At 37.5% G+C, this 21,126-nt stretch overlaps 1 non-coding gene across 1 annotated transcript; it reads right to left on the reverse strand.

Annotated features, from left to right (window-relative positions):
- Positions 1 to 14,192: 14,192 nt before the first annotated feature.
- LOC122744807 lies at positions 14,193 to 14,299 on the reverse strand. The gene has a single exon (XR_006355151.1). It is a non-coding gene; the product is annotated as a U6 spliceosomal RNA (small nuclear RNA).
- Positions 14,300 to 21,126: the final 6,827 nt, after the last annotated feature.

Consider the following 21,126-nt stretch of genomic DNA (forward strand, 5'->3'; position numbering starts at 1 on the left):
ATATCTGGAACCTCTAACTGGGGAAAGTCATGATGTAGAAGGGATAACTGTGCTACATTACATCTTCTGCCACAAATACATTCCCCTTTCAACTATGTAGATGTTTTTAGGAAGATATAGGCATAGATTAAGTATATCCTTCTGGAATAATAAATTTTTGTTAAATAAAGAACCCCACACTAGAAATCTCCATACCCTTGACCCAGGGGTTCTACTGTTCAGCATATATTCAACAAAGACATTGATGAAAAGGACTCTGTATAAACCAAAATATTTATAGTATCACTTTTTTGTGGTAGGAAAGAACTAAAAACAAAATAGATGCTCATTGATTAGGAAATAGCTAAACTAAATTGTGGCACATAAATAGAATATTATGGTGCTGTAAGATATGATAAACATGATGAATAGAAAAACAGCAAAAAAAGGACATGTGAACTTGATGTACATCAGAGACAAGAAAACTATACAAAATAACTATAATAATGCAAAGATGCAACAATACAAATGGAAAATAAAAATTGTAAAATGATAAAAAATAAACATCCCCAAGAAAGAGATATAAGAAAGATACCTCCCATTACTCCTTCACAAAGTTGGGGGTAGTTTGTGGAATATGCTTATATATTGTCAGATTTTTTAGATATATGAATTTTGTGAATGATTTATTTTTTGGTTTAAGTTTTTTGTTGTTGTTATATAGGTTGGTTCCTCTGGGAAGAGAGCATTGAATGGAATAAAATGGGAAATTTAGGTGATACAAACCCCAAAATATCAATGAAATTTTATTTAAAAAATAGGGAACAACACTTAATGGCTATCCATAAGTAAAAATGAGAACAAGGGAGAAGAGTTCTGTGTTCTTTCCCCAATTCTCTCCTTTCCTTTACTAGCATTTGACTTGCTTTCATACCACAATGGGTCTACCCTCTTTATTTTTTTTTTTTTGGCCAAGTAAAACTTGCATTCAAATTTATTCTCATTACTATGGTTGTAAATGACTTATAATACCTCTCAAATTAGGTTTATTTTGGCAAGCCTTAAGCTGATAAATCAATCAATCAATCAATAAGCATTTATTATGTACTATGTGTCAGACATGTTGTTAAGCACTGGGAACATAAATAGCAAAAACAGCTCTATCTTCAAGAAACTGCTTTCTAGCTAGGGAGATATATACATATTAACTGGAGCAGCTACATGGTACAGTGGGTAGTTTGGTGACCCTAGAATCAAGAAGACATCTTTTCGAGTTCAAATCTGGCCTTGGACACTTACTAGCTCTCAGATTCTGGGCAAGTCACTTAACCCTATTTGCCTCATTTTCTGTCATCTGCAAAATGAGCTGGAGAAGGAAGTGGAAAACTGATTCAGTATCTCTGCCAACAAAACCTCAATGAGGTCACAAAGAGTGGGACATGACTGAAAAACCACTGAATCATCCATGTTAGCACCCCATGTAGGCTATTCCACAACCTGCCCTTTACTGGAGTACTGGGTCTTCAGAGGGTGTTTTATATTGTATTTTAAAGGTAACACTGTGTGGCTATTGTCTAACATTCGTAAGCTCATGAGCTCCCATTGGTGTGTTCTGCAATCAGTCAGTGAATCTCATTATCTTTTAGCATAGATGTTTATGAGATGATACATGGTAAGGTAAAACCAATTGGCACAAAACATCCTCCCTCCAATATGGAGGGCGTTTTCTTCAATAAATACTCATAAATATTGTAGCAGTAGCAGATTCAACTTAGAGTATAAAGATGTGAATGATATATGTTGGATGTACATGTGCTAAAAAGGTGGACTCATAAATCCTGCATCTGGCCTGGAAATATTTTCTCTTGTAGAGTTCTCACTCAGTTCCCTTTAGGTACAATGTCTCTTCTGGAAGGCTGTTGGTGCAAGGTTCCCAAGGAGTGTACTCCTTTCTTGAGTCCATAAGTGGAATTCTTTTCTGGCACAAGAAGTCATGATCCTTGAAGCTGCTTCCTCCTTTGATTGTCTCTTAGTTTTCATACATGTTCCTGGATTTATGTCCCTGCTCCTAGCTGAATGAGTTATCTCATCCTGGCTTAGTAGCTCTGATGATATCATTGATGAAGAAGTTGAAAGTCTCATCTCCTACTTCTTCCTTACAAAACATTCCCAAGCTGGGACTCTTCAACTTTCAACTGGCACTTGATGTAGCTCTTTAAAGTCCCTAGAGGTGTGGTAGTCTTGTTTCCCTTTCTTGATCTAATCAAAATGGTTCCCACTACATAAAAAAAAGATCACAGGGCAAAGATGCATCTTGTTTACACATTAAAACCTCACTATGAGTAACTACATTCTGTGATTATATCAACTGGACTTGACTTTGTGTTGAAGAATCATATCCTCATTCCTTTACACACATATATTGAGATATACGAGATAAAAACAAAGTCAGTACAAGTTAGCTTTAGAGGAGAAAGAGCTAGCAGTTAGGAGGACCAGAAAAGACCTCCTACGGAAGGAAATGAAATCAACAAGTCACCACGTGCTAATTAAGTGCTGTTACACACTAGATCCTATGTCAGGTGCTGGGGATACAATTACAAAAGCAAATAAACAGTACTTGAATTCTAAGAGCTTATATTCTATTAGGAGATACAATATGTTTTGAAAAAAGTAAATATTGTACCTATACTTATACATATAATATACACTATCTATCATCTATTTATCTATCATCCATCCATCCATTTATCTATCTATCTCTATCTATCTATCTATCTATCTATCTATCTATCTATCTATCTATCTAAACATAAGCAGCTAGGTACTGTAGCGAATAGACCTGGAGTAAGGAAATCCTGTATTAAAATTCTATCTCAAACATTCACTAGCTGTATGACCCTGAGCAAGTTACTTCACATCTCTGTACCTGAGTTTCTTTATCTGTAAGGAGTCTTTTTTTTTTTTTTTGCAGGGCAATGAGGGTTAAGTGACTTGTCCAGGGTCACACAGCTAGTAAGTGTCAAGTGTCTGAGGCTGGATTTGAACTCAGGTTCTCCTGAATCCGGGGCCAGTACTTTATCTACTGTGCCACCTAGCTGCCCCTATGTAAGGAGTCTTTTTGATGATCAAAGGAGTTAACATATGTAAAGCACTTTGCAAAACTTAAGGTGCTATATAAATGCCAACTATTATTATTATTACAGAGAGTAATTTGAGTGTACTAACAACTAGGCATGGCCTGTTTAGAGGTGGCACCTCCAAACCTGAGGGGCATCTTAAAGAAAGTTAGGAATTTCAAGAGGTTGATGTGAACCTTCCAGTCATAGGGGCTAGGGTAGGGGGGAGAGTGGCAGATAGCCTGTGAAAATGAACAGAATGGGAGATGGGATGTCATATATAGGGAATTGTCAGCTGTCTGACTGGAGCTAGAGTGCATGTGAGGGAGTAGTAACATATGATTAGCTCAGAAAGATAGGCTGGGAGCAAACTGTACAGGACTTTAAATTCTGAAGACAGGACTTTGAATCTTTATCATAGAGGCACCAGATTTGAAGTTTCTTGAGCAGGGAATGTCAAGGTCATACTTGTGTCTTAGGAATATCCCTTTGGCAGCTATGTGGAAGATGTGTTGGAGAAAATAGAGACTGGATAGGGTAGGGGAAGATAAATTAGGAGACGTTACAATAACTCAGGTAAAAGGATTAGGCTGTTATGAAATTTCAGGCAACAATGAACAGGTAAGTAGAGAGATTTTTTGGTGGGGGCCAATTGTGGTCTTTTTATGTTCTGAAAGCATACCATGTAAGTGCCCCCATTTCCCATATCTGCCAGGTTAAACCAACTTTGAATCCCTGTTTGTGCCCTTAAGCACTAGATGAAATTAGATGGTAAAGCACCCCTGAAGAGGGGCTTTGCTCTTCATTCTTCCTTCCTCACTGTTATACCATCCTGATACTTTGGTTTTATTTTCCACCAAGGTAATGGGCAGATTTTAGATAAGAAAATAGGAACTAGTTATACAAGGCATTTGAAAACACATGGTTGAGGGTAATGTGACCCATGGCTATATAAGTGATCTCTGTCGCTACTTCTCAGGTGAAGAATGGCTGGCATTGGCTGAGATAAGTAATTCCTCTGGAGAAAACATCTTCTTAGTGTCTAGTTGAATAGTTATCAAGAGTTACACTGAAAAATGGTATGGGACATCAGTTTCTGCAATTCATGTAAAATTGTCATGGGTTTAGTTGTTTATAAATACCCTCGAGCCAGATATGTTGGGTTCAGTTTTCAACTCTGCCACTGACTTGTCTTGGCAAGTGACTTTCACTCAGAGCTGTAGACAGAAAAGGTGAATAATTACCTGTCTCACAAAGGCATAGAAAGAAATGAGAAATCCCTTGGTCTTTTGCTCTAATCTCTCATAGAATCATAAAGGATAGCAGAATTCCTCTGTATTTCACATAATCCTCCATTTAGTTTTCTTTCCCATTGTTCAGTCATTTTAAAGTCGTGTCCAATTCTTTGTGACCCCATTGGGGTTTTCTTGGCAAACATACTAGAGTAGTTCATTATTTCCTTCTGCAGTTTTTTTTTTTTTTTTACAGATGAGAAAACTGAAAGTTGACAGGGCCAAGTGACTTGCCCAGGTTCACATACATATAATTGTCTGAGGCCAGATTTAAACCCAGGAATAGGAATCCTCCTGACTCCAGGCCCAGTGCTCTATCTAGCTGTCCCAAGTCTTCTTTCCTATGTTCAGTCAATAACATATTTAAGAAACTATTCTGAGTGCTAGACATTGGGGATATAAAGGTAGTATATGGCACAGAATCACAAATTCATCATTTTTGTGAAATGACTTTAGCCATCTATTCTCTGCTCGAAAACCTCCAATGGGGTGACTGGGCATTAAATTTCTAGACACTTCCATTTCACTTTCCTACAGCTCAAATTTCCCTCTTTGCAATTTCTACTCATTACCTCTGGTTCTTTTCTCAGGGGACAAATAAAACGAATCCAGTGCTTTATTTTACAGTATAGCTCTTCAGATCCTTGGAACACAACTATCATGTCCTCATGGAGTGTTCTCCAGACTACCAGCCTCTAATTTCTTCAACCATTTCTTTGAATCTTTTTTTTTTTTTTTTTGCAGGGCAATGGGGGTAAAATGACTTGCCCAGGGTGACACAACTAGTAAGTGTCAAGTGTCTGAGGCCAGATTTGAACTTAGGTCCTCCTGAATCCAGGGCTGGTGCTTTATCCACTGCACCACCTGGCTGCCCCTCAACCATTTCTAATATGGCATGGATCTGAGGGGTTTTTTTGTTTGTTTTTTAAAACTCATGTAACCTTTCTCTGGATATTTTTTTGCTATCAATGTCCTTCCTAATCTGTAGGTCTGAGAACTGAGGAATACTACTAAATGGTCACTCAAACCAGAACAGATGTATCAGATATAGTCTGACACAAGGACAGTACTAAGGGTTTATCACTTCTTCATTCCTGGGAGCTATAGCCTCTATGCAGCCCAAAAGCATATTAGTATTTTGGCTGCTGCCACAACATGCTAATGTCTCTTAGAAAACTTTCAGTTTTATGTTTTCTAAAATCACAGAGATTTTCCAGGACAGACCTCCTCTAGTTATGCTTCTCCTATCTTGTACTTCTGATGTTGATCTCTTGAACAAGAATATGATTTTATATTTCTCCCTATTGAATTTTATATCATTAAGATCAATCTCTTTCCTTGAGAAATTTGTACCTACTTGTGGGCACAAAACAGTCGATATTATCATTGGATTAGATTTCTAAGGGAACTTAGAGAACCATTTTCTTCTATATTTCTTTTAATTAATGAGGAAACTTAAATGGGTCCATAGAGGCAAAGAGACTTGCTCCAATGTCACACTTAGGGGCTTGGATTCAAACTTAGGTTTTTTTGACCCCAGATTCAGTGACTCTTTCCATTATGTCACACATTCTTTTTTTGAGGCGCATTTCTGAGTTATTTGTTTTACTTCTCAGGCTTCTAGGAGTATTCCAAATCCAGAGTAATACTACCCAACCCTCACTCAGAGGTAAGATTGTTAAAGAAATTGCTTTGCAAGATGGTTTGACCTAAGTTTATTATTATCACTATTTTCCCACAGACAATGTTTCATATGTAGTAGGGTTGGTACCATGATTGCTTAAAACCATGAGTAATAAAAAAAGAGATTTAATACATGATAATTTTGTTGTATATTGAAAGGAATAGGAAGTTGTACATACTACAGTTGATTTTCAATAATCTTTTTAATTGTACTATGTTAAAAATGCTTGGTTTTATTACTTAAATTAAAAATAAAATTTACAAAGGGTATGACAGTGAAGGTCAAGTTCTGTTAGGTGTCTAAATTTGGAAGGGCCCATAATTGTCATTAGAAGAACAGCCCTTCTGGGTTCTGAAAGGCTGTTTTGCGTACAGAGGGAGGATTTGTTCAGCCATGACAATCTTTAAAACTCATTTATCAGTGGGGGCAGCTAGGTGGCACAGTGGATAAAGCACTGGCCTGGATTCAGGAGGACCGGAGTTCAAATCTGGCCTCGACACTTGACACTTACTAGCTGTATGACCCTGGGCAAGTCACTTGACCCTCATTGCCCTGAAAACAAAACAAAACAAAAACAGAACTCATCTATCAGTTCTAGAAGAGTTGCAATCCTGCACAGTGGAGGGTCTATGCCACACCAACAATTGAAAGGTCTATATAACACTGACATAAGAAGTATAAATGAAGCTACTTAGAATCCATAAACTTCATAAACTTGCTCTGGGGTAGGTAAAGTATACTTGTTCATTTTGGGTGCATGTTTGCTTTTACTCATCTATGTGTACAAGTGAGTACTGCTTCAGGTTTTTACTGACAAATAGTATGAGTCAGAAAAATGAGACACTAAGTGGAATAGTCTAGATTGGCTGGAGCATAGATGAACTTGAAGGTGCCTGTTGTAAGATAAAATCGGAAAGATAAGTTAGAGCTAGTTTGTGGGGGAGGTAGGGTCTTGACACCAGGTGAAGGAGTTAACCATTGTTTTTAGGTAATTGGGAGAGCCTAAAGGTTTTTGTTGTTGTTGTTGTTGGGGCTGGAAGGTTAAGTGACTTCCCCCGGGTCATACAGCTAGTAAGTGTCAAGTATCTGAGGCTGGATTTGAACTCAGGTCTTTCTGAATCCAGTGCCAGTGCTCTATCCATTGCACCACCTAGCTGCCCCAAACTTAAAGGTTTCCTACTTGATGGTAGGAAGGGATAAATGACATGATCAGATATGTGCATTAGAAAGGTTAATCTTCTCATAGCTTTGTAGAATTATCTGGATAAAGAAAGACTGGTTAGGAGGCTATTGAGATAATATAGGTGAGAACTGATTGTAACATACCTGTATTTGGAAGTAACAGGCAGCCAGGTGATGCAGTGGGTAGAGTGCTAGACATAGAGTTAGGAAGACCTGAGTTCAAATCCAGCCTCATACACTTATTAGCTTTGTGATCCTGGGCAAGTCAGTTAACCATTTGCCTCAATTCCTCATCTGTAAAATGAGCCAGAGAAGGAAATGGCAAACCACTCCAGCATCTTTGCCAAGAAAACTCCAAAAAGAGGTCACAAAAAGTCAGATATAACTGAAAATGACTAAAAAATAACAACTAATAATGCCAACTTATATTCATTTGGCTCTTTAAAATGATCAATTTATATGTATGTGTGTATATATGTTTGCACACACACACATATATATGTATTCTCATATGTACCTCAAAACAGTCTTGTAGGATAGTAAGTCATTATGCCCATTTTACAGCAAAAGAAATTGAAGTTTAGGAAAGTTAATTGCCACAAATAAAATGTATTAGAGGTAGGATTTGAACCGTGCTTTTCCTTACTTTAGATCCAGCTCCATGTTTCCTCTCCAAAAGATAAACAAAGATTCTCTCTCCCTTTAACACCAGTGATGACAGATGTCCCCACTCTCAAGGACCTCATATTATAAAAGGAGCAGACAACACGTGTAAGAGGGGTCAGCTGATGGAAAGTCCAATTCGTAATTAGAATATAATGGCAGGGCAAATGACAAGGTCCAAGAGTCCTTAGGGTAAAATAACAGGTCAGATGACAATGCCCAGGGGTTCAGAGGCCAAAGCAGTAGGGTAGACAACAAGGCCTGCTGGACCCATATAAAGTGTTTTATAATGCTAAAGTGTTGTGTAATTTAAGATGAGTTTGTTTTCCATGGAGTGAAGGGTGGTTAGAAGGGCTTTTCTGGAGTTGGGAGGTGTGGGACAAGCATTTGCTCTATTAATTACTAGCTATGTGGCTATCTAGGCCTCATTTTATCTGGCTACTATTCAAGAGGATTAGTCTAAATGATCTAAGTTCCCTTTCTGGCCTCTAAATCCTTTGAACCTATAAATCCAGATGACTTTCTTCATTTCTCATTTGTGTACTTTAAAAAATAAAAACCATCCATCAAAGCATGCAAAAAAAAATCTCATACAACGTAAGAATAATGGTGGCATGTGATGAGAGAGAACCATGTTCATTATACCCATCAGAGCCTCCTCGGCTTTGTTCTTTGGGTCTTGTGTGTTTCAGGACACAATGTGAAGTCTGCCTCTCACCTTGTCTGTAGTCCCCCATCACTTAATGAAGATATCATCACTATCTAGTTGTATTTATTTGAGCACCCACTTGCTACTTGCCAGGAGAGGGCTTATCAAGGAGATGGACTACTTGTACGAGAGATTAGGACAAAGGTGCAATATTTGATAAGATGGAGGTGAGTGAAAGGCTTTTCATTTTAACATCTGCAGATGAAATGCCCCAAATGTTCTTTTCTTCTATCCCCCAAGTCATGGTTTGGGCTAATTCCTTCTAGTATTGAGAGAGGGAAACGATATTGCAGTATACTTTACAAAACAGCAAGTTAGGTTGGATTTTTTTTTTTTGAGTGAGCATTTTCAGTGACATTTCTTATCAATATCTATAATAGGATTATGATACTCTGAAGGATTTGTAAAGACATTTTTAAAGGTTATTTGGAGGTATTCTGTCAAATTTTTGTAGTAGAAATAAGTAGCATCAACTTCTATTAGTGGGACTATGAGAAGAGCAAAGTGAGCATACTGGATAAAGAAATATTGCACTTGGAACTGGCAGTTAGAGCTTCTTTTGTTTCCTTACTGTAGTGTGGTAAAAAGAAGATTTAGGCCAAGAGTCAGGAGATTTAAATTTCAGTCCTAACACTGCAACTAAGTAGCGATGGGACCCTTGGAAAGTCACTCAATCCTTCTGGGGCTAAGTTCCTCACTGCAATGATGAGAGAGTGGGACTATATAATTTGAAAAGTCTCTTTGATCTCTAGTACCCTAGGATTTTACGTTCTATGTGTTTCAATATGAGAAGCTCCTTTCAATATCACTTAACATCTTTTCGGGTCATATTGTTCTAACAATGTTAAAACGGGTAAATGATAGCAGTAATAGGAGAATGCATTTATAAGAACACATAGATGTCTTCTACCTAAAGTCAATTTTGGATAATGTTGAGGGATCTTTCCTGGTAGAGACCATTTGACTTCATTTCATAGGGCATCAATTTCTTTGTTTCATAGATTTGGCCTATAGCCATTTTTTCCTAATTTATTTTTTATTTATACCATTCTTTTTTAACTTGAGTTTCAAATTCTCTTTCTCCCATTTCTGCCTCCCTCACTGAGAAGGCAAACAATATGATATCATTTATACATATGAAATCGTGCAAAACATATCTCCATATTGGCCATGTTGCAAAAAAACCAAAAGCAAATGCAAAAGCAAAAAAAAAAAAGAATAAAATGAGAGAAATTACATCTCAATTTATATACAGAGTTCATCACTTCTCTTTTTTTCATCACGAGTCCTTTGGAATTGACTTGGATCATTGTATTGAACAGGATAGCCAAGTTAACACAGGGGACCATCATTACAACATTGCTGTTACTGTATACAATGATCTCCCAGTTCTTTCTTCACTTCGCATAAGTTCAAATAGGTCTTGCCATGTTTTTCTTAAACCACCCCCTCCTCATTTCTTATAGCACAACACTACTCTATAACAATCATATTACACAACTTGTGCAGCCATCCCCTCAATTTTCAGTTCTTTACCATTGCAAAAAGAGCTAATATAAAAATTTTTGTCCACATCCTTTTTCTTCTGCCTCTTTGGGGTATAGATCTAGTAGTGGTATTATTGGGTCAAAAGGTATGAACAGTTTATAGCCCCTTGGGCATAGTTCCAAATTATTATTCTGACTGGTTAGACCAGTTTACTCTTCCACTAGCACTTTATTAGTGTACCTATTTTCCATAATCCTCTTCAGCACTTGTCATTTCTGATAGGTATGAGAGGTGGTACTCTAGAGTTGCTTCAATTTACATTTCTCTACTCAAAAGTAATTGAGAGTATTTTTAATTAGACTATACATAGCTTTGATTTCTTCCACTCTTCATATTTCTTGACCATTTATCAATTGGGGAATGGATATTTAAAAAATCAATTTTACTCAATTCTTTATATATTTGATAAATTGAGTGCTTTATCAGAGAAACTTGCTGTAAAGTTTTTTTATATTACTTCACTCACTCTGGTACCTTTTAGCAAAATGTAGTTTCCCATATCATCTCTTTTAATTAGGTCTATTTTTGCTTTTGTTTTATCTAAGATCATGATTACTACCCCTACCTTTTTTACTTCAGCTGAAGCATATTAGATTCTGCTCCAGTCATTTCTTTTAACTTTGTCTTTTTGTTTCAAGTGTGTCTCTTATAAACAACTGTGGGAATTGAGTGAACCACATTGACTCCATCTTGTGATTTAGTTCTGGAGATAGCTCAGTTCTCTTTGCATTCAATTATAAGTCTAGTCCAATTTCTGTCTTGTGAGAAAACTTTATTCAAATATTGGAATTGTGAGAAAACTTTATTGCATTGTTTGAATCTAGTCCTGCATGGTTGGAATGCCAGACCACCTCTACTTGTTTACTTGCTGCTTAGACTTTTTACTTAAGGACCTAGATTATGCTCACCAGAAATCTAGTCAGATCTCAAGATTGATGCAAGGAATTTTCTCATAATTATACATCTCAAGCAACCCATGTATCTTATCTGAAAACTAGTCCCATACTGGTCAATCAATTCCTGCTTCCTTGTTCCTTTGACTGAATACAGACAGTTGGGGAAGGAAGGAATAGGATGCCTCTTTTTCAGATTTCAGGGAATTGTACCTGTTCACTTTCTTCCTCCCAACTCAGAAAGTCCCTAATCTTTCTTCCAATTAGAAATTAGATGACCTAATCTTGTGTCCTATTTTGTATCCTATTGTTTTCTTCTGGTACATAAAAATCTGTCTCCCCCTCTATTTGGGGTCCAGTGCCAAGCTAGGAAGCCTGGTTCCTATTTGTTATACGATTGGCATGCATTGCTTCTTAATAAATTGATATGTTCAGAAGCTCAAATCTGTTTCCTCAGTCATTTCTGGTCTCATCTGCCATACAAGATATTGTTGGATTGTGGTTTCTAATTAATCTGCTATCCACTTCTATTGTATGAGTGAACTCATCCCATTCACATTCACAGTTATGATTACTGTGTATTTTCCTCCACATCCCATTTTCTTCTGTTTATTCTTTTCCTTGTTTTTTTATTTCTCCTCAAAAGTCTATTTTGCTTCTAACCATGGTTTTCCTTAATCTGCCCTCCCTTTTATGATGCTCCTACCATTTCTTATCTCCTACCCCCTCTTTTTCCCTATTGGATAAGATAGATTTTGATACCCACCTGAGTGTACATATATATTCTCTCTTTGAATCAATTTCAATGAGTGAGGTTCAAACATTGTTTGTCATCTCTCCCCTCCCCATTTTCCTCTCTATTGTAAAAGCTCTTCCTTGCATTCCTCTTTCATGTAAGAAAAATTTCCCCATTCTACTTCTCCCTTCCCCCTTCCCTCTTCCCTTAGTGCATCCCTTTTTTCCTACTCCTTCATTTTTTTAGAGATTATTCCAACATAGTCTACCCACACCCATGCCCTCTGTTTATGTAAACTCCTTATGATAAATTTCTTAGGAATTACATGAGTCATCTTCTTATATGGAAATGTAAACAGTTAAATATTATTGTGTCCCTTATGATTTTTCTTTCATGTTCACCTTTTTATTCTTCTCAAGTCTGGTGTTGGAATGTCAAAATTTCTATTCACCCGTTTTTTTTTTTGTTGTTGTTCACTAAGAATGCTTGGAAGTCCTCTATTTCATTAAATGTCCATTCCTCCCAGCTTCCAATGAAAGGATTATATTCAGTTTTGCTAAGTAAGTTATTCTTGATTGTAATCATTGCTCTATTGCTTTCCAAAATATCAGATTCTAAGCCCTCAATTCTTTAAAGTGAAAGCTGCTAAATCTTGTGTGATCCTGACTGTGGTTCTATAATATTTGAATTTTTTCCTTCTGGATGCTTGAAATATTTTTTCCTTGTCCTGGAAACTCTGGGATTTGGCTATAATATCCCTGGAGATTTTCATTTTGGGATCTCTTTTAGGAGTTGATCAGTGGATATTCAAATTTTCTGTTTTAACCTCTGGAAGTAAAATATACTTATGAGAAGGAACAGGATCTAAAATATTGGAGCCCATTTCCTTTATAATTTCTTGAAATATAATGTCTTGGCTCTTTTACAAAATCATGGTTTTCTGTCAATCCAGTAATGCTTAAGTTATCTCTCCTTGCTCCATTTTCCAGGTCACCACTTTTCTGATGAGGTATTTTTACATTTTCTTCTATTTTTTCATTCTTTTGACTTACTTTTGTTACTTCTTGATGTTTCATGGAGTCATTAACTTCTAGTTGCCCAATTCTAAATTTTTTTTTTCAGTGAGGCAATTGGGGTTAAGTGACTTGCCCAGGGTCACACAGCTAGTAAGTGTTAAGTGATTGAGGCTGGATTTGAACTCAGGTCCTCCTGAATCCAGGGCCAGTGCTCTATCCACTGTGCCACCTAGCTGCCCCTCCAATTCTAATTTTTAAGGAATTATTTTCTTCAATGAGCTTTTAAACACCTTTTCCATTTATCTAATTCTACTTCTTAAGGAGTGATTTTCTTTAGTGAATTTTTGTACCTTTTTTTCTATTTGGCCCCATCTGCTTTTAATTATTTAATTTAATTCTTTGTTTTCATTTTTTAAATTAATTCTTTTAGTTCTTCTATTCAGTGATTTTTTTTGTGCCTCTTTTACTAGTAGGTCAATTCTGTTTTTTAAATTGTTATTTTTTTCAGTATTTTTTGTGCCTCCTTTACCAACCTATTATCTTTCCATACTTTTCTTGCATCACTCATTTAATTTCTCAATTTTCTTCTACCACCCATCTCTCTCTTTTTTTAATTCTTCCAAGAATTATTTTTAAGCTTCTGTCCAATTAGCATTTTTGAGGCTTTGTTTGTACATTCTTTTGTGTTATTGTCTTCTTCTGAGTTTGTGCCTGGGTTTTCCCTGTCATTGTAGCTTTTTATGGGGAAGTTCTTTTTCTGTTGCTTGCTCATTTTCCTAACTTATTTCTTGACTTTGAACTTTACTTTAAAGTTGGACCCTGCTTAGCTTAGGATAAGGAGGCACTATGCCAAACTTCAGATTTTTCTGTGCTGCTCTTTTCAGATCTAGTTCTGGGGGGGTTTGAAAAGTTTTTGGTGCATTCAAGGTGGTGTAATCTGGGGAGAGGTGTGGTCACTGATGCCTTGGTCTATGTCCTGGTCTTTACCCAGGAAGGTCTCCTGCTCCCCATGTGCCCAGAAGTACTAACACTACTCTTGCCTTTGGAACTGTTATCAGGTTCTCTGTTCCCTTGTGACTGAACACAAGCCCTCCTCTCTGTCCTGTAAATGTGATGCAGAACTGTTTAGGAGCAATAAAGTTGCTAATTAGTGCCAGCTATACTGGGTGCCAGCAATGGGTCCCCTGTAATCTCTTTCTGACACCTGTCCAACCCCCTTTTTGTCTCTGGGCTGAAAGTTCCAGGAGCAAGTGCTGCTGTAGCCACTGTTGAAACACTGCATCTGTAAGCCCTGGACAGACTTCCACCCTGGTGTCACAGACCTCTCCTGTGAACCTCTTAAGTTTTCTTTTCTTTTTTTTATTCTTCTATAAAAATATGGAATGCTTCATGAATTTGTGTGTCATCCTTGTTCAGGGGCCATGCTAATCTTCTCTGTATTGTTCCAATTTTAGTATATATGTTGCAGATGCCAGCACCTGTTTTCTTAGGTTGGAATAAAGTCTCATCATGACTTTTTTTGGCTCTGCTACTTCAAAATTTGATTTTAGGTACTATTTTTTTTTGTTTTGTTTTTTGGTGAGGCGGTTGGGGCTAAGTGACTTGCCCAGGGTCATACAGCTAGTAAGTGTTAAGTGTCTGAGGCTGGCTTTGAACTCAGGTCCTCTTGACTCCAGGGCCAGTGCTCTATCCATTGTGTCACCTAGCTGCCCCAGGTGCTATTTTAAAGTCATTTCAAGGGGAATATTGAGGGAGTTCAGCTATGTTGGTGTCTTTAATCTGCCATGTTGGCTCCATCCCTCATTATGGCCTACTGTTGATTAGTTATATGGTTGTCACTTCCTCTCCACTCTTAATATCTTTCTATTTTTCCATCTATTCATTTCATTAAGACCTATGATTTCATTGATATAAAAAACTCTTAGTGAGAAAATTATCTTGACTAGTACAGATCAGAAATTATACTGCAACTTATTTTCTTAGGGAATTATCTGGGAGCACTGAGTGGTTAAGTAATTTCCCCAGGACCACACACCCAATATGTGTTACATGGAAGAACCTAGGTTGTCCTATATGACAAGTTATCCTGGTTAGAAAAATGGGGTAGGTCAAAGTTCCTATGCTGATCAGAATGGGATCAGCCTATGAATACTCCTTATGGTTCTAGGCTGGGCAAAATAGTGAGAACTTGCCCTAAGGAAAAAATATAAATTGTGTATTATTGAAATTATACAATAAACTTAACTATTGTCCATCAAAAAGATTGTCAGATCTAGGTTGTGCTGACTTAAAAAATACTTAATGGCTTATAGTTTTAAAAATAATGAACTAAGATTATTTTTGTTTTGGTAATTTTTCAACCAACCAGGAAGTTACAGGTGATATTATGAAGTCAGAAATTTAGGATTGAGAATGATGGGCTTTTTGAATTAGGAGGAACTTCAGTTTTTAGTCTAAAATCTTCCCCTCCCCGCAAGTCTACCTCCCTGACACTTTGCAGATGACAGAAGAGAAGCTCAGAAAGAAAGAGCTTGCCCAAGGTTATAACAGATGAAAAACAACATATTCTGGATTCAAACCTAGGTTTTTACACTTCACTTCTAGTTTTCCTAGCTGCACCTGACTATAGTTTTACAGGTGTCATTAGAGTTTAGGGGCAAGGGAAATCAATGAGCCTGTGGAATAGTCGAAACTTCATAGAGGAGGTGTAGCTTGAGCTGGGCTTGAAGGGTGAGTAGGATTAAGAGTAAAGTTGTGTGATATTGTGGGAAGAGCTCTCTACTTGGAATAAGAAGGTTTTCCATGAAAACCAAATGAGATTATGTTTATAAAGTACTTTGCAAACCTTAAAACAACAGATAAATATGACTATAACACTCACGTCCTTTGGGCTATTTCTTCAGCTTTTATTCACAGGTTGGCTTTTGCTACTCCCAGCTTGTCAAGGTACCTTGTGGTTCTGCACTCTTTAAAATGTAATGCATGAGCCCCCACTGGCACTCTTCTCATTAACAGTCAGCAAGTGGACATAATTAACTTAAAATAATAGCATTTATAAAATAACATAGGAAGTGCATTATTAACAAAACATTCCCCCAGTGTTTTGGGTGCATTTCCCAAATGCACCAAATATACAACATCCATGAGAAGAATGGTCCCACATTTAAAGTATGATGATAGTAAGGCACATATGTAGGAAATACATATCACAAATGCAAGTCACTTAACCCTGTTTACATAATTATCCTCTTCTGTGAAATGATCTGGAGAAGTAGTTTTCAAAATAATCTGTATCTTTGCCATGAAACCCCAAATAGGGTAACAAGGAATCAGACACAACTGAAATGACTGAATAACAACACACTCAGCAAAACCAGCATGAACTTGGTAGACTTAAGTCCATCATTTTTTTATTTCTTTTTTTTTTGGGGGGGGGGCAATGAGGATTAAGTGACTTGCCTAAGGTCACACAGCTAGTAAGTATCAGGTGTCTGAAACCAGATTTGAACTTAGGTCCTCCTGAATCCAGGGCTGGTGCTCTACCCACTGCATCACCTGGCTACCCCCATTAACTTTTTTAAAGGCTACTCAGGCATGACGAATCCTTGCCTTGCCAATGGTATTGCTCTTTCTAATTCACTCAAGGGACTTTGTTCACGCTGAGTGGGGCCACGTTTTACAATTAGTTTGAACATATCATCAGTGCCTTATCTTATATAATTAGGTCTGGAACATTCACAGACAAACTCCTTTTTAATTAACTATTATTATTAATAGTAGTAGTAATGGTAGTGCTGGTAGTGGTAGTAGCAGTAGTAGTAGTAATTGTTGTTTTTGTATTCCTGGTTTGGTTGCTCACTAGTTTTCTAACTTGTAGGTGGTTCCTGAATTATGTTTTCTAGGCTATTCCTAGACTGATTTTCATTTCCCCTGTGGGTAGTGCTATACAAGAATATTTACATATATTCACTGGTCCTTCTATGATATAGTAGGGATGGATTGCCATGAAAGTTGTTTAATCCTATGTATTGCTTTGTGATGAGCACTTAAATAATAGGATAATAGTATCCAACAATAACAACAGTCTAATACTCTCACTTGAGATATGAAGATCTGAAGTCTCAATATCAGTGTCCCAGTCATCTATGCTATGATTCCCTTAATGTGTTGAGATTGGTGCAGCTGCCTTGTAAATTCATTAAAAGAAACATGAAAATAATTCCACATTATTATTAGACAACTTTCTCCTCAGTGATCAACCTGCAAAGCTCCCATTTAATTCTCCCCGATCTTGACTGAAGCTCCTTTAAGTTATGGTTTCCTCTTGGGTGTCTCCCGCCTGATTTTGGCAACATTTTGCTGAATGAGGTCAGAGATAGCTTGAGGTCTACTATTAGCTACTCTTACAGTCTTCAGATTTGATTCCATAGAATACTATGTTATATGAATTTATTTATGAATATTATATAATTAATAGATAAGAGCATAGTTTTGGAAATTATACCAAATGATCTAAAGTATCTGCTCATAGTGGATACTAACTAGAGTAGACCTAGTTTTCATTTGGTGATTAATGTGATGGTTGCCAACTAGCTTAATCCTTTGATTTCCACTGATTCCAGCCAGGCTCTGATGGTTTTGACTTGCTTGATATCACAAAACTAATTAATGGAAGAGCCAGGACTGGGACTCTTTACCAGGGTGAAGACACTATCACACTTAATTCTGATGTGGCATTATAAGCCAAACCTGCCTTCCATTGACTATTCAATATTGAACTAATAAAGATTGAATAAATAAAGAAAAGGAAAAATAAGAAGCCTAGAGTCTAATCATCAACAGGGTCCCCTTGGAAATATTCTAATTTAATTGGAAAGAAAAATATTTGTGGAAGATAAATGTGATTAGAAGAGGACTCTGAAAGGAAAGGGAAAAATAGTTTATAGAGAGGGTGTGGAAAAAGAACCAATTTTAAAATTCCAGATAAAATCATCAATATCTTTTCTTGCTTTAATAAGAAAGTATGTGTGATTTAAGTGGGAATAACAATAAGCAAAGAAAGGATTATAAACTTAGAACGGGAAGGACTTTAGATGCCATCTATTACAAGGCTGTCATTTCACAGAGGGGGAAACTAAGGCTCATAAGACTTATTGTTATTGTTTGTCCTTTGCTTTCGTAGACCAATGATATTACTTTTGAGTGACATCTTGACTTGTGTGGAAATTGAAGTGAGGCAGAATTGCACAAAGTTATTAGCCTCACCCTTCTAGAGTCATAAAAGTCAAGATGACTGGAGATTGCCTCAGTATATAGTAGATGACCTTGAGGTCTTCAAAATCTGACCAAGCTCTAAGTTCTCCCCATTTCTTCTTCAGTTGCTTTTATGGTCATTGGAACAAATTGTTCCCTCTGACCATTCTCCTGGGAGGAGACTTTACATGATGTGACTTACTGATGTTAATAGCAAAGTCAGGCTTCAAACCCAGGTCCTTCTACTCTAAATACAATGTTCTTTCCAATATTCTCTTTTACCTCATAGGCAATAATCTTAGGGCACTATTCATAGTTGAATTCTCATATCAGATTTAAATAAATTCTAAAACTGGATTTCAGCAATTGAATCTAGAGCTTCCAACAAGTCAAATGCAAGTGTATCTTGCAATTGCAAGAATTAGGCTAGGTGGAAACATTGGCTAGAGTTCTGGAACTAAAGTCATTTATTGGCCTCAGAAGGCTGAGACATAGTGTGACTCTGGACAATTCACTTAATTTCTGTAAGACTCAGTTTCCTTAACTGTAAATTGGATAATAATAGTACCTATCTCCTTATTGTGAGGATCATATGAGATAATATTTATAAAGTGTTTTCCAAACTTTACAGCATTATATAAGTATTCATTGATCAGATTGATTACAGTAAAGGGTAGTCTTCTCCATAAAAGTAGACAAGTCACTGATTAGAAGGAGGATTATGAAGATGAACAGAAGAAAGACAGTAAACACGCAGACTTTCTGACACAATTATTCCAAAAATAACTCCAAACACAGCCAGAAAAACAATTCCTGGAGCAGTAGAACCCACAAAAAGATGGCTGAAATTATTTTTCCAGCCAAAGACAGCTTGGAAGATGTCAGGAGGGGGAGCTAGGCTGGGAGTAGAGTCCAGCCCTATGATCATGCTGACACAGATCCAGCCCCAGCAGGCTGAACCAGAGAAACTTACGCTGCCCCAGAGCCTCTGAATCAGCTGAAGTGCCAGTGTTCTTCTGGAACTAAGTTCACAGTCTGGTGAGAGGGGCTGAACTGCTGGCTGGGGAGAGAGTCTAGGGGAGTATATGCAGAAGCTAAGGGGGGATTTGGATGTCCTCCCTCAGCGGGGGAACCAGGAAGAAACCTTGAGTGGTAGAGTCCCAGGTGGAGGAGGGGTGGCGGACTTGTCAGAGCTAACAACCAACAGCACACAAAGTTTTGCTGCCTGGTTAATTAAGCAAGTTGGCCTGGGGTTATCTACAGACCAGAGAACAAGCTAGGCAAGTGAAGAACTTGCCCCTCCTTAAATCATAAAACCTGGGACCCGTTGAAGCTTGGGCAGTATAACTTGGGAAGCAGGACTCCCCACTAAGAATGAGTTAAAAGTCATGTATAAAGACAAGCAAGATGAGCAGGGAGAGAAAACTGCGAACCATAGAAAGCTTCTTTAGTGACAAGGAAGGTCAAGGTGCACCCCTCAGAAGAGGATTGTAGCGTCAGGGCTCCTACATCCAAAGCTTCAAAGAAAAATATGAATTGGTCTCAGGCCATAGGAGCACTCAAAAAGGACTTTGAAGATAGAGTTAGAGAGGTAGAGGAAAAAATGGAAAGAGAAATTGAAGGTTATTCAGGAAAGTCATGAGAAAAAAGTCAATTAGCTTGAAAAGCCAAATGGAAAAGGAGATACAAAAGCTTTCTGTGTAAGCATACTTGCCTAAGAATTAGGATTGAACAAATGGAAGCTAGTGATTTTATGAGAAACCAAGACACAATAAAGCAAATCCAAATGTATAAAAAAAATAGAGGACAATGTTAAATATCTTCTTGGAAAAACTGCTGACCTGGAAAATAGATCCAGGAGAGATAATTTGAAAATTATTGGCGTACCTGAAAACCATGATCAAAATAATAACTTAGACATCATATTCTAAGAGATTGTCAGGGAAAGTGGCCCTGATAGTCTAGGAAAGAGAAGGTAAAATAGAAATTGAAAGCTAATTTCCACTGATCACTTCCTGAAAGAGATCCAAAAGGAAAACTTCCAGGAATATTATAGCCAAATTCCAGAGCTCCCAGGTAAAGGAGAATATATTGCAAGCATTCAGAAAGAAGAAAATCAAGTACTGTGGAGCTACAGTCAGATAGCACAGGATCTAGCAGCTTCCACATTGAAGGATTGAAGAGCATGGAATTTGATATTCTGGAGGGCAAAGGAATTGGGTTTACAACCAAAAATCACCTACCCAGACAAACTGAATATAATTTTTTTCAGGGGGAAAATGGGGACTTCTCATGAGGACTTTCAGGTATTTGTATTGACAAGAACCTGAACTGAATAGAAAATTGACTTTCAAATGCAAGGACCCTAGAGAAGCATAAAAAATAAACAGGAAAAAGATATCATTAGTGATGTTAAAAGGTTAAACTGTTACATTCCTACATAGGAAGATGATATGTCTAAATCATAAGAGCCTTCTGAGTGTTAGGGCAGATGATAGAATAAATTAACAGAGGGCACATGTTGGAATTGATTATGAAGGGATGATACCTGTTAAAGCATTTATTTTTTATTTATCTTTTTTTCGGGGGAGGGGGTGGGGTCGGGTTGATGAGTGTCTTGTGTCTGAGGCTGGATTTGGGCTTGGGCCCTCCTGGGGTCCAGAGTGGGTGCTTTGTCCACTGTGTTACCTCGCTGCCCCATGATGGCATCTTTGGGGTAAAATTGAGGGTGAAGAGGAATACACTGGGGTAGGGGATAGGGAAATGTTAAAATGGGGTGAAATCTCACATGAAAGAAGCAGGAAAGGATATATAGAGTAGGGGAAGAGATTTGGGAGGAGTGGGAAAGGTGAAGGAGCCTTACACACATCAGAATTAACTCAAAGACCTTAATCTCATCAGAGTTGGCTCAAGGAGGAATAGCATACTCACCTAATTGGCATCAATTTTTTTTTTCGGGGAATGGGGGTTAAGTGACTTGCCCAGGGTCACACAGCTAGTAAGTGTAAAGTGTCTGAGGCCGGATTTGAACTCAGGGCACTCCTGACTCCAG

This window comes from Dromiciops gliroides, chromosome 2 (assembly GCF_019393635.1).
Source record: "Dromiciops gliroides isolate mDroGli1 chromosome 2, mDroGli1.pri, whole genome shotgun sequence".
In the NCBI taxonomy this organism is placed as follows: Eukaryota; Metazoa; Chordata; class Mammalia; order Microbiotheria; family Microbiotheriidae; genus Dromiciops; species Dromiciops gliroides.